The sequence below is a fragment of the Panicum virgatum genome, chromosome 7N, assembly GCF_016808335.1.
Source record: "Panicum virgatum strain AP13 chromosome 7N, P.virgatum_v5, whole genome shotgun sequence".
NCBI classification, from domain to species: domain Eukaryota; kingdom Viridiplantae; phylum Streptophyta; class Magnoliopsida; order Poales; family Poaceae; genus Panicum; species Panicum virgatum.
In genome coordinates this window covers 15,850,381-15,864,209 of record NC_053151.1, presented here as the reverse complement: position 1 = coordinate 15,864,209, position 13,829 = coordinate 15,850,381, and the positions used below count along the sequence as shown (strand labels likewise).

The 13,829-nt window shown below is 47.3% G+C and overlaps 1 pseudogene; it reads right to left on the bottom strand.

Moving 5' to 3' along the window:
• The window catches only part of LOC120683598, a 36,566-nt pseudogene that overhangs the window by 18,845 nt on the left and 3,892 nt on the right, over positions 1-13,829 (bottom strand).

Genomic DNA, 13,829 nt, shown 5'->3' with positions numbered 1-13,829 from the left:
TCTCACCCTCGGTGACAGACGGAAGCTGCTGGTCTGGGTCTGAGCTTACTGGGGGGGTGACTGTCGTGGAGGCTCTCGTGCTGGCACTGCCTGGTAGAGGATCCGTAGAAGTCGTAACCGGGCCAGCGGAAGAAGTATCAATATCCGAAGAAGTGACCGCTGAAGCTGCCGGCTGCGTCGACTGTGGAAGCAGGGACTCCTCTACTGCTCCTCCCCCTGAAGGTGCTGCCTGAAGTGAGGAAGGGAGGGCGACCGACTGAACCGCTGACGGTGAGTCCTGAAAGAGTGTGGTCGCTGGCAGTGGAGAGAACAGTGGACGACCAGCAGACCCAAGTAATGCGGACATCGAGAACGTGGTCTCCGGTGTCGCTGAGGTAGCTGGAGCTGCAGTAGGGGCTGGAGCTGGTGTAACGGCAAGCTGAGGTGCTCCAACACCCTGAAGGCCTGGCTGTCCTGGCTGCTGCGGGGTGAGTCCGGTGTGAGAGTAAAGCTGTGAGATCATTCCGAACATCGCCATCATCCCCTGCTGCATCTGCTGAAACTGAGCGTCTGTCCTCTGTGAAACTCTGTCGATAAGCCCGACAAAACGCTCCTCGGTCGCAGCCCGCTCTCGGGCTGCCTCTCTCTGAATAGCTGCAATCTGGGCCTCATGGGCTCTCCTGGCCTCCTCCTGAGCAAGTCTGTCCTCCCTCTGCTGGGTCACGAGCTGCTGTAGTAGTGAAGTGAGCTCGGACGGCTGAGTCACCTGAGACTCAGAGACTGTAGCAGGTGCTGGTGACTCTGGAGCTGGCTCTCTAGACCCCCCTGCCTCGTGGTCGTGACTAGCTGGGGCTGCTGCAGGGAAGTACTCTACGTCCTCGGAGGAGTCTGACTCAAGCTCAGACCAGTGTATCTCATCCTCTCCTCCGGGAAGCTGTGCCTCGGCGGCAAGCAGTGCCTCGTCCTCCTGTGCTACACGGGCCTGTGCCTCTGGTGACAACTGTGCCATGGCAGCTCTCTCTGCCTGTCTGCCCCTCCTCCGGTCCTGTGGAGCTGTCGGTCGGTAAACTGGGAACCGGGGAGCCTCGTCGTGACGGTAGGGAGCGCTGATGGGTGACTCTGCTGGCACAATCATAGAACATATATAGCTGATCCAGTGTGCAAAGGGAAACTGTCGCACCACACCCATCCCGTCTGTGATCACATCCTCTATCTCAGCCAGAATAAAGTCAACTATGTCAAACGGCTCGTGAGTGAGGATGTGTAGAAGCAGGAGCTGCTGCAGTCCTGTAAACCCCTCTGGGTAGCCACTCCTCGGTAGCAAAGTCCTCCGGAGTGCCATGTGTACTGCGTATGCCTCTGGGGTCAGCAGGCTGGGAACTCTGGCGTAGGAGGCAGGGAACGGCTGGCGGAAACACTGAGAGATCGCCTCATGAGAGGGTGCAATCCCGCCAATCATCGCTCTGCGCGGTGGATCTGCATCTTCGTAAACCATCTCGTGCAGGGAGACGTCAACTAAGTCAACTCCGAGAATCCCTGCTATCGTCGCTCTCGACAAACCAAAGACCTGGCCTCCATAAACAAAGTGTACTGCTCGACGCTCGGGAGCAATCCAGGCCGTGGCATAGAAGACTCTGACCCAGTCCTCAATATATCTGTTCTGCTCAATCTGGAGTAACCTGGGCAGGCCCCTGAAGTGAGCGAAGTGCTCTCTGACATCTGCTCCCCCTGCGGCTGTCCTCAGAGACACCCAGTCAAGCACTCTGTGCGGGAAGATCCTGTGACCCCGCCTCTGGTAGGTCTCGTAGAAACTGGCCTGAAGAAGCGTCCAGAACCTACGGTCGACTCGGCTGTCACAGGTCACGGGGAACCAGTCCTCCTCCTGAACACTCCACCTGAGCCTCTTGACCTTCGCCGCATTGGCCTTGGTCAAGTTCTGGAGCAGCACACCTGGCTCCAGACGCACAACAGTGTCCATACGGAACACTGCGCGCTCGGCCTCTAGGGCCTCGGCTCTACGAGCTGCTGCTGCTGCAGCTGTGGACCTGCGAGGCTCCTGTGGCTGGTGACCTCCTCGCGTCCTCGGTCCAGTGCGACGCTCGGTCGCTGGTGAAGTCTCTGCTGCTGGGGATGTCTGTCGAGTGCGGCCAGACCGTCGTAGAGTCGGTGACTCCTGTGTGCTCTGCCCCTGAGACTGCTCAGACTGCTCTGCCTCTGAATCTGAATCTGCACCTGTATCTGACTGATCTGACTCTGCTGCTGCTGCCGTCGCGGCTCTGGTGGCCCTGGCACCTCTCACTCTACCCATACCCCTGCCTCTGCCTCTGCCTCTGCGGTCCTCCCTGATCTGGAACGGACGAGCACGGCCTGATGCCTGCTCCTCGGCGGCCTTGGCCACCATCTCGGCCCTCTCGGCCTCCTTCTCTGCACGAGTCCGCTTGCGAGCGGGCTTCTCGACCACGACCTCCTTTCCCTTTCTCTTCTCGCGACCCATCTCGAACAGGCAAACGATCGAACACTTGGCGTGCACGGATCGGCTGCGGCTGCGGCGTGAAAAAGCGAAGGCGACGCGGCTGCGTGGGCTGCTTGATGTGTGGAAGCTGCGGCTCTGAGCACGTGGATGGCGTGGAGTACGGCGGCGCTTGGCGATGGAGACTTGTGCGGGCGGCGTACGGTGCAAGCGGCGGCGGCGGCTACGCGCGCAGGCGGCGCAAGTGGTTGCGCGGGCGGCGCGGTGAGCGTGCGAGACCGGCGCACGGTGGTGGTAGCGCGAGCGCACGGCGGCGGTGCGGAGGGAAGGCGACGGCGCGATGGGAGCGAGTCGGGCGGCGGCGGCGTGAAGGAGTCGGGCGAAACAGAGGAGGAAGGAAGCCAGGCGTCCGCGGGCAAGACACATATATGACAGGTGGGCCCGCGATTTTCCTTAACGCCGGTCGATCCGACGCCTAGGGTTTGAACGCCGGTTGATTGCGTCGGTGTAGTTCACCCGAGACTCTACCAGATCTGTTTTTGAACGCCGGTTGAACCGATGCTGCCAAAAGTGACCTCGTCGGTTGAATGATCAAAACACCGGTTGATTGCTAGGTCTGATTTGTATTTACTATCACCGGTTGATCCGATGATGTGACTTTTGTATACGCCGGTTGAACGCCTGAAATTTGACTGAACTGAGACAAACTTTAGTAACGCCGGTTAATCCGATGGGTATAGATCCTTTGAACGTCGGTTTAACCGGTGAAGGCAAAAACCCCACACTCAGCTCACTCTTCTATGCTAAGTCCAATAAACTTATAAAACTCAAAAGAACTCAAGTTAATGGACTTGCATAGGCGACTTTACCCCTCAAAATAAATAGGATAGCATACTTGCTTAAATAAATTTCTTTTTAAACACAAGGAAAAACCGCAAGAGAGACAAAACGCCAAATAAAATGTATGAGCCATGTCATAGGAATATTGAAGATAAAAAGCTTCAAACTCATCATGACATTGCTCACTAGGCAATAACGCACCTAACACTTTGCTCTTTTCACTTTTCATGAATTAAGATCTTGTATATGAAACAAGTCTCATTTTCATCAAGTGATCTCCTTTGTGACCCTTACGCATGCAATGATGATGCAAACTACAACCACATGCGAAAGTATAGTAAACATGAAGTGCACATCTATATGACAAGAAATGCATAACAAGAAATTAAGATCTACTTGTCAAGTTTGAACCCACGGGAAGCTTCTTCATGATGAGCCTTTCTACAAGCCTAGAGGAAAACAAGTGGACCACCACCTCTAGCTAAACCCTTGCTCATCACTATCTTACCATGGTTAGACAAGTGTCCTATATGTATGCATTTTTCTATATGACATGGCAACTTACATGACGTTTGCCGCATCTAACACATTAAGCTCATTCCTTAGCCTAACAAAGGTACTCTCGTCTAAAGGTTTTGTGAATATATCCGCCAATTGCTCCTCGGATCTCACACCTTGAAGGGAAATGTCCCCCTTGGCTTCGTGATCACGCAAGAAGTGATGGCGAATATCAATGTGCTTTGTGCGAGAGTGTTGAACTGGATTCTTGGCAATTTTTACGGCACTTTCATTGTCACAAAGGAGTGGGATCCTATCTAGTTTCACACCAAAGTCCAAAAGGGTTTGCTTCATATATAGGATTTGGGCACAACATGCACCGGCCGCTATATATTCCGCTTCCGCGGTGGACAAAGCCACGGAATTTTGCTTCTTACTCGACCAAGAAACTAGAGAACGCCCAAGCAAGTGGCAACCCCCGGAGGTACTCTTGCGATCCACACGGCTTCCGGCAAAATCCGAATCCGAGTATCCCAAGAGATCTAAACTAGCGCCTTTGGGGTACCACAAGCCTATGCTAGGAGTGTGCTTGAGATACCGAAGGATCCTATTCACAGCCGAAAGGTGTGACTCCTTTGGGTTAGCTTGAAAGCGGGCACACAAGCACACACTAAACATTATATCGGGCCTAGATGCGGTAAGGTAAAGCAAAGACCCTATCATAGAACGATAGAGGGATTGATCAACCGGTTTACCGTCCACATCCAAGTCGAGATGCCCATTGGTTGCCATGGGTGTCTTGATTGGCTTGCACTCATCCATCTTGAACTTCTTCAAGATATCTTTAGTATACTTTTCTTGATGGATGAATGTCCCTTCCTTCATTTGTTTGACTTGAAAACCAAGGAAGAAGGTCAATTCGCCAATCATGGACATCTCGAATTCCCTAGACATCATGGTAGCAAACTCATGGCTTAATAAATCATTAGTTGAGCCAAAGATAATATCGTCAACATAAACTTGACAAATGAAAAGATCCCCGTTGACGTCTTTTGTGAACAACGTGGTGTCCACCCTCCCGATCTTGAAGCCTTGCATGATTAGGAAGTCACGAAGCCTCTCATACCAAGCCCTTGGAGCTTGTTTGAGCCCATAGAGTGCCTTGTGCAACCTATAAACATGGTTAGGATTCCTCGGATCTTCAAACCCGGGAGGTTGCTCAACATAAACAAGTTCGTTAATAACGCCATTTAAGAATGCACTTTTCACATCCATTTGATACAACTTAATGTTATGATGTGAAGAGTAAGCAAGAAGGATACGGATAGCTTCAAGTCTTGCGACCGGAGCAAAAGTTTCACCAAAATCCAAACCTTCGACTTGAGAAAACCCTTTTGCCACAAGTCTTGCTTTGTTGCGTATCACCACCCCATGTTCATCTTGCTTGTTTCGAAAGACCCACTTGGTGCCGATGATGTTCTTGTCTTTCGGAGGAGCTTCGAGGACCCAAACTTTATTGCGGGTGAAGTTGTTCAACTCATCTTGCATGGCCATCACCCAATCCGAGTCCTCAAGCGCTTCCTCTATGCTAGTGGGTTCAATACAAGAAACAAACGAGTGATATTCGCAAAATGAAGCATGTTTAGAGCGAGTTCTTACTCCCTTTGATGGACTACCAATGATTTGACCAATTGGATGATCCTTGGAGATGCGACCATGCTTCACTAGCGGTACTTGCGTGGATGCTTGTTGGGGTGGATCATGTGTGACTTGTGCTTGTGGTGGAACACTTTGCTCTTCTTGTTCTTGAACTTGGGGTGTTGGCGTTGCCACATCTTCTTGAGGTTGTGTATCATCTTTTTCTTGATCTTCATCCATTTGGGGCGCCGTGGAGGTGCTTGGTGTAGATGAGGAAGATCCTCCCCCTTGATCATTGCCTTCATGCACCTCTTCCGGCTTGATGTCCCCAATGGACATCTTCTTCAAAGCTTCATCAATCTCCTCATCACCTACATTTTCATAGCCAACAACCTCCTCTTGGGAGCCATTAGATTCATCAAACTCCACATCACATGTTTCTTCAACTAACCCGGAGGTTTGATTGAATACTCTATATGCTTTGGAGTTTGATGCATAACCAAGAAAGAAACCTTCATCACATCTACTTTCAAACTTACCGAGCCTTTTCTTCTTGTAGATGAAGCATTTGCAACCAAAGACTCGAAAGTATGATATATTTGGTTTCTTCCCGGTGATGAGCTCATATGGAGTTTTCTTGAGGAGTCGGTGAGGATACACTCGGTTGGATGCATGACACGCCGTGTTGATTGCTTCCGCCCAAAATTTCTCGGACGTGCCATAATCATCCAACATTGCTCTAGCTAGGGTGATGAGAGTCTTGTTCTTTCTTTCCACCACTCCATTTTGTTGAGGCGTGTAGGTGGCGGAAAACTCATGCTTGATGCCCTCTTCATCGCACCATTCTTCAATCTTCATGTTCTTGAACTCGGTGCCGTTGTCACTCCGGATCTTCACAATTGGGGAGTTGTACTCCCTTTGAGCTCTTCTTGCAAATGTCTTGAAGAGTTCCGGAGTTTCACCCTTATCGCCAAGAAACATAACCCAAGTGTAACGTGAAAAATCATCAACGATTACTAGGCAATAGAGGTTACCACCAATGCTCTTGTATGTAGTTGGGCCAAAGAGATCCATGTGTAGTAGCTCGAGCGGCTTGGAGGTAGACAACATCGTCTTGATGGGATGATGTGTTGCAACTTGCTTCCCGGCTTGACATGCTTTACATAGCTTGTTCTTGTCAAAGGTGACGTCCTTCAAGCCGGTGATCATCCCTCTCTTGTGGGCTTTCTTGAGGTTGCTCATGCCAATATGAGCAATTCTTCTATGCCAAAGCCACCCAAGAGAAGACTTGGTGAAGAGGCATGTCATGGTACTTGTTTGCTTTGAAGAGAAATCCACCAAGTAAATGTTGCCATGCCTAAACCCCGTGAATACCAATGACTTGTCTTTTTCATGAGTTACTACAACACCATTCTTGTCAAAGGCACACGTTAGTCCAAGATCACACAATTGAGCAATTGAAATAAGATTAAAACTAAGTGCTTCTACAAACAAAACATTAGAAATAGATAAATCTTTAGAAATTGCTATTCTACCCAAACCTAAAACTTTTCCCCTTGAGTTATCACCATAGGTGACGTGTTCATGATCGCCGGGGTCTTCAAGGGAGGTGAACATGCTATCATTGCCGGTCATGTGTTGAGAGCAACCGCTATCAAGTACCCAATGTTTTCCACCGGCTTTGTAGTTCACCTACACACATGAGAATTCACTTTTGAGTTTTAGGAACCCAAACAAGCTTTGGGCCTTGCACATGTGTGACAAGAGCTTTTGGGACCCAAAGTTACTTGGGGAGCTTCTTCTTTGACTCCTTAGTGAGTTTGCCAATGAATTTGGCCTTCACCTTGCCCTTCACTTTACTCAAGAGAAAATGGTTATTTTGAAATATTGATGAGTAATTCTTAGGTAAAGTGGGAAGAGGACGTGATGGTAAGGTGCACTCCCTAGTGTGGTGCCCGGTGACTTGGCAATGTTGGCAATATGAACCAACTTCCTTGATGAAGCTTATCTTGATCTCCGGAGAAGGAGTAGTGCCTTGATTTGGCTCCGGAAATGAACCAAGACCTCTCTTGCCATAGTCACGTGCATTGTTGAAGAGAATTTCCTTGTGGATGTATTCTCCTCTTGAGAGCTTCTCCACACTACTCTTGAGGCTAGCTACTTGATCCATCAACTCCTTTTCCCTAGAAGGAGCAAGCTTGGACACAATATTAGTGGCATTTGCATTAATGAGTAGGTCATCACATGAGGTAGAAGCATTGACCTTTTCAATAGTTTCACGAGCAAAGTTCTCAAGACTTGGGTCAATTGCTTCATAGGCAAATTCAAGTTCTTGATATTTGTGAGCCAACTCCCTATGCTCTTGTTTAAGCTTTTTGTGGCTCTCTTCAACTTGCTTAGCAAGTACAAGTGACTCATTGTGCTTTTTGAGCAAGTCATTGTACTTGCCAAGCAAATCGGAGTGGGCAAGCTCTAACTTTGCACGAGTGCTCTCAAGAATCTTGACTTTGCCCTTTTCCCTCTTGATGACGGATGTATACTCATTAATGAGGTTAGCAAACTCATTAGGGTCAAGCTCATCATCACTATCATCTTCACTCTCACATACCTTAGAGTTACCTTTGGCCATGAGGCACATTGGAGGTGGAGGTAGTGATGGTTCTTCATTTGTGAGGGCGATGGTGACTATGTCTTCTTCATCACTTGAATCTTCGCTTGATGAGACATCGGTCACCCACTCTTGTTTTTCCACCAAGAAGCTTCTCTTGGTGTGCCCTTTCTTCTTTGGGAAGAGCTTGGTCTTCTTGTCATGGCTCTTTTTCTTCCCAAGTCTCTTGTTTTTGTTCTTCCTTTCTTCTTCTTCATCATCGCTTGAATCATGGCGATGCTTGCTCTTGTGATCCTTGTTTCTTTTGTCCGGCTTGGGGCAATTTGGACGGATGTGACCTTTTTCTCCACAATTGTAGCAAATTTTGTTCTTGACATCCATTGGCCGGAACATTCCCTTCTTAGAGTCAAAGTTGAACCCCTTCTTGTTGATCTTGTCATTCAAGCGGGTGAACTTTCTCATCATAAGAGCAAGCTCTCCATCATCTTCAACATCGGATGAGCTTTCATGATGATCATCTTCTTCATTGCTTGAGCTTGAATCTTGCTTGATCATCTTGAGCTTGCGGGCTTTGTTTGCCTTGGTCTTTAGAGCAATTGATTTGCTTGAAGTTGGCTCTTCGGACATACCAAGGATACTCATCTCATGAGCGCGAATTTCGCCCACAAGTTCTCCTACTTCCATTGTGTCAAGATTCTCCTTTTGAAGCATAGCATTGATGATGTTATACTTGGGCTTCGGGAGGAGCATGAGAATCTTGCGATTGATGGAGGCACTGTCAATTTTGGATATTTCAAGTGCATTAATGTCCTTGACAATGACATTCAAGCGAGAGTACATATCATTGCAATTTTCATGAGCTAGCATTTTAAAAGAATCATACTTAGCTCTAAACAAGTGATATTTTTGTTCACGGACTTTTGTGGAGCCTTCATGAATTTCAATTAGTTCTTTCCATATATCACTTGCTAAGTCCATGCCATTAACTCTAGCAAAGACTTCCTCACTAATGGCTTCGAAAATTGCATTTCTAGCCTTAGCATTCCATTTTAATTGTTCGGTGGTGGGAGTTCCGGTGAACCCGGTCTTAGTTGCCAACCATACTTCGGGGGCAATCGCATCAAGGTATGCGGCCATGCGAACTTTCCAATAGGCAAAGTTCTTGCCCTCGAAGTGAGGCGGCGAACCACCCATCTTGGCCATAGCTCTAGGCGGTGAAGCCTAATGATCCAAATGAGCAACGAGGCTCTGATACCAATTGTAAGGATCGATGGACCAAGAGGGGGGGTGAATTGGGCCTTTTTCAAATTCTAAAACAAAGTAAAGCAACCTTATCCTATGCAATGCTAGTAGGGCACCAATTCACCAACCGGATAACTAAGCTACTAACACAAGCTAAGAGAGCTAAAACAAAGCAAGCCTAGCAAGGTAGAGCTAAGTTATGATCTCTAAGTCAAGCACATGAGTAAATTGCATGAAAGAAAATGCTTGAATAAAAGGAATGGACAAGAGACAACCGGATTTTTTTCCCGTGGTATCGATGTGTTGGCACACACCCCTAATCCACGTTGTGACACTCACAAAGAGTATTGTCACCTCCCAAGTCACCGAGACGAGGGCGCTCACTAAGAGTCTCCGTTCACCATCCCGGCGTGGTGGAGATCAAGCCACGTACAATCTTCTTCTCCGGGCTCCCACAATCCTTGGCAAGCTCCGCGAGAAACACCTCGATCACCAAGATCGCCTAGGTGATGCCAATCACCAAGAGTAACAAGCTAAGGCCTTCACTTGAGCACGAACCGATCACCAAGAACGGATGCACACTAGCTTCTCTCTACTCAAGTCCTTAATCTTGCTTCTTGATTGATTGAATGCACAAGTATGTGAATGATGAAGCTCAATGTGGCTCTTGACTATAGTTTGAGTGTATGGATGTTGCCTGGTGTCAAGAGTGGGCGAAATGACCCATTGGAGGGGTATATATAGGCAGCTCACACAAATAGAGCCGTTGGAGAAAAGCTGCCAGAAAACTGCGTAGCGCCGGTTAATCCGACGTACCCCCCATTGTCATCGTCGGTTTAACCGGTGAATGTAAACTGCCTCTTCTGAAAACTAGCCGTTACAACTGGGGCAGATTAACCGACGTAGCATCGGTTTAACCGGTGAGTGTAGTTGTCCACTGAACCACTGAAAAATCAAGTCTCTGGACAACTGCACCGACGTTAACTCAAACCTATCGTCGGTTTAACCGGTGAGTACAACTTTTAAATTCCTCTGAAAAACCATCTCACTGGTCAATTGCACCGACGTCTTGATTCAAACAGCGTCGGTTAATCCGGTGAATAGAACTTGAATTTCCCTGGAAAAACCAACTCTGGACCAATGCACCGACGTTAAATTCAAACACGTCGGTTTAACCGGTGTATTGAATTTGTCCAGACTCTGCTGACCTCGTTTAACCGACGTATAGAAAATTGAGAGCGTCGGTTAAACCGGTGTATAGACTTTTTCTGATTTTGTCTTTTCTGATTTGAGTCTTGAATGAAATCCAAATATTCTTGAGATATAGTTTGAGAACCACTTATTTGAACTTCTAGAAACCTGAGTGACCATAGTGTGCATCCATTTTCAAATGATCATGTCCATGCTCAAGTTACTTAGCCTTAACCCCTCTTAATAGTGCGATCACTACAAAACTATAAAACCTATACTAACCTAAGTGTCCTTCTCAACCTTATGACACTTAGGTCTAGAAAGATCCTTAGTCTTGACATAAAATTGAGTTGAATACCGAGATCGCCTTTTTGAATAATGAAATTGAGGGGCCTCTTTTGACATATGACCAAATGAGCGATAATGATCCATTAAGCTGCACAAACTCATTAGTCACAATAATGGTTGTCATTAATCACCGAAACATACCTTGAGGGCCTAGATGCTTACATGTTAGAAGTAAAACCCGCACATACCAAAAGACATATCCTACTTCGTTTGATTCGGTTGCATACCCTGCTGGTTTTAGGTTGTCTGAGTTTGTTAAATTCAGTGGGGAAGATACTAGGAGTACTTTTGAGCATATTAGTCAGTATCTTGCCCAATTAGGAGAGGCTGGTTCAATAAACGAGTTGAAAGTGCGTTTATTTTCTTTATCTCTAACTGGAACCGCTTTCTCATGGTTTTCATCTTTGGCACCTAATTCTATTGGTTCATGGGAACAATTAGAGCAGAAGTTCCATGAGCACTTTTTCTGTGGGTATGATGAGCTTAAATTGTCTCACTTGACATCGGTTAGACAATCGCGTGATGAATCTGTCAATGATTATATAAGACGATTCCGCGATACAAAAAACTGATGCTTTAGTGTGAATATTGTAGAAAAGGATTTAGCCGATTTGGCTTTTAATGCCTTGCGCTCTTATATTAAAGAAAGATTAGAGGGCTATGATTTATTTACCGTTACTCAGGTGCATCAAAGAGCTTTGGCTGTAGAAAGCCGAAGCAAAGAGCCTCAAGAGTCTCATAGACATCATCGTTCTAGTGTGCATACTTTAGAATGCAATTCAGATTGTTTGGACGATGAGTCTAAAGATGTATATGCTGCTGAGTTTGCTTGGCCATCTCAAGCTAAACCATTTACTTGTTCTGCTCTTAAGCCGATTCAGAAAAATCGGCAAGATGAGCGATTTACTTTTGATGTATCCAAGTGCGAAATGATATTTGATGAGTTATATAAGATTGGATATGTCAAGATGCCACATACTCTACCGCCGCCTAAAGAGTTGAAGCGGTGAGCATATTGCAAATTTCATAATACTTTCTCACATGCCACTAATGATTGCAATGTGTTACGTAGACAAATTCAATCGGCCATTAATGAAGGATGATTGGTTCTTTCTAATATGCAAATTGATCAGAGTCCTTTCCTGGTGCATATGTTGAATTGAATAATTCTAAAGTACTAGTTCGGCCGAGTCAAGCCGAATCAACCAAGGGGAAGAATGTAGTTATTGGTGATGAAAGACCTGAAAAGAAGCTGACATTACAAACCCCTCAAGGCGCAAAAACACTCGGGGGGGCAAGACAAGAAGAAAAAGGCCGACAACAAGTCGACAGGTCTGACCGGCCACAACGGCGGTCTGACCGGTCGTGGGACCGGTCTGACCGGTGCACCCAATATTCTGGGAACTCCTCCAAAATCATGGCAAGGCCGAGTTTTAAGGAACTCTTGGCCAAATATGAGAAGGAAGGGAGTGCTCAGAGACAGAAGGGGCGACCAAGCAAAGTCAAGGATACGGGATCATCATCAAAACATCAAGAGCAATCGAGTCAAGGTAATTGTACTTCATCTAGTGGACCGATTGCTCCATGGTATTGCTGGTATCCTTACTTTTATACACCTATGGATTATAGTAGGATGTATATGCAATCATATTATATTTAATATCCTCCTATGTATCCAAATCATGCATTACTACAAAGACCGATTGTTGTTAGTAATAATCCAGTCAAGCAAGATGTTGATTGCAGCAAAGAGAATGAGAAGGGCAAGGAGTAAGATTCAAAGTATTTACAGCCGAGGTGGTGTCCCTCAGGCTTGTCACATACTCAGAAGCGAAGGCTGCAATGTATGCGCAAGAAGGAGGCAATGGAACAACAAGCGGAGGCCGTGCCAAAGACGTTAGTGACAATGAAGAAGGTGTGGCGGCCCAAACAAGTTGTTTCAACATTGACTTGAGTGAAACATGGCCGATGTAGTGTTAATCATCGCCCTTAGACAATTTTGGTTCAGAAGAATATTTTTTGGCAAGCAAGCTTTACCAAAAAACAGGGGGGCATATGTTGACAGCCAAAATTGGCACCAACCGGTCTGACTGGTCCGACCGAGCCGTCTGACCGGTCGAGGCACTGTGACCTGTCCGGCAGGGACCGACCGGTCTGACCGGTAGGTCCAGTTAGAGTCCGAGTACAACTAGGGTTTTTCATAGATTTAGATCTGTAAACAGGATTTCTTACGGGATAAGTCCACCCCACCCTATAAATATAAAGGGTCACAGCCGATTAGGATAACAATCGAACAAAATCAATACAAACTCTACTTTTTATCTTCTTCTCCAAACCTAGCTTTTCCAACCCCCTCTGCTGTTCTTCCTTCGTCTCCGCGACGTTTGAAGGCGTCCCTCCCGAGTTCGCGTTCGTCGGCCGTCGCCGATTCTCACCGGCGACCGGTCTAACCGGTCCCTTAGACCGGTCTGACCGCTTCACGCAGGGAGAGCTGCATCGAGCTCTTTCTCGCGCCGCACGATCTAGTGCGTTCGTGTGTTAGACCGAAATTTGCGTCAACACTCACCATGTGTATCCCGGCTAGTAAAATCAATAATTGACCGTCAGTTGTTTATGGAACCCTTCGTTACAGTTTGCGATGTAATAAAAAGAATGTTGCATCGGATCTTGCGCATGCACACAATATAGTAATAACAAGTTGAAGGTAAGATTTATCTAGTTAATCAGATGACTCACCCAATTGTGTCTTCTCTAGGAGAAATAGGGATCACACCAGCCCGGCTTGTCAACCTGACCGTCGGTTTAATCCCAACCACGGAATTGAGCGGCGCCGGGCAGAGTATGGAGCCGTCGGTTTCTGTCCCGAGCGTCACCGCTGCCATGTTCGCCGCCGCCGCAATCGCTGAACCGGTGCTCGACCCACAAGGATCAGCCGATAGTACGTAAGGATTCTGTGGCACACGTAAAAGAACACCGAGAAAATCTTATGTGCATTGGAAGATAGGAATTTTCGGC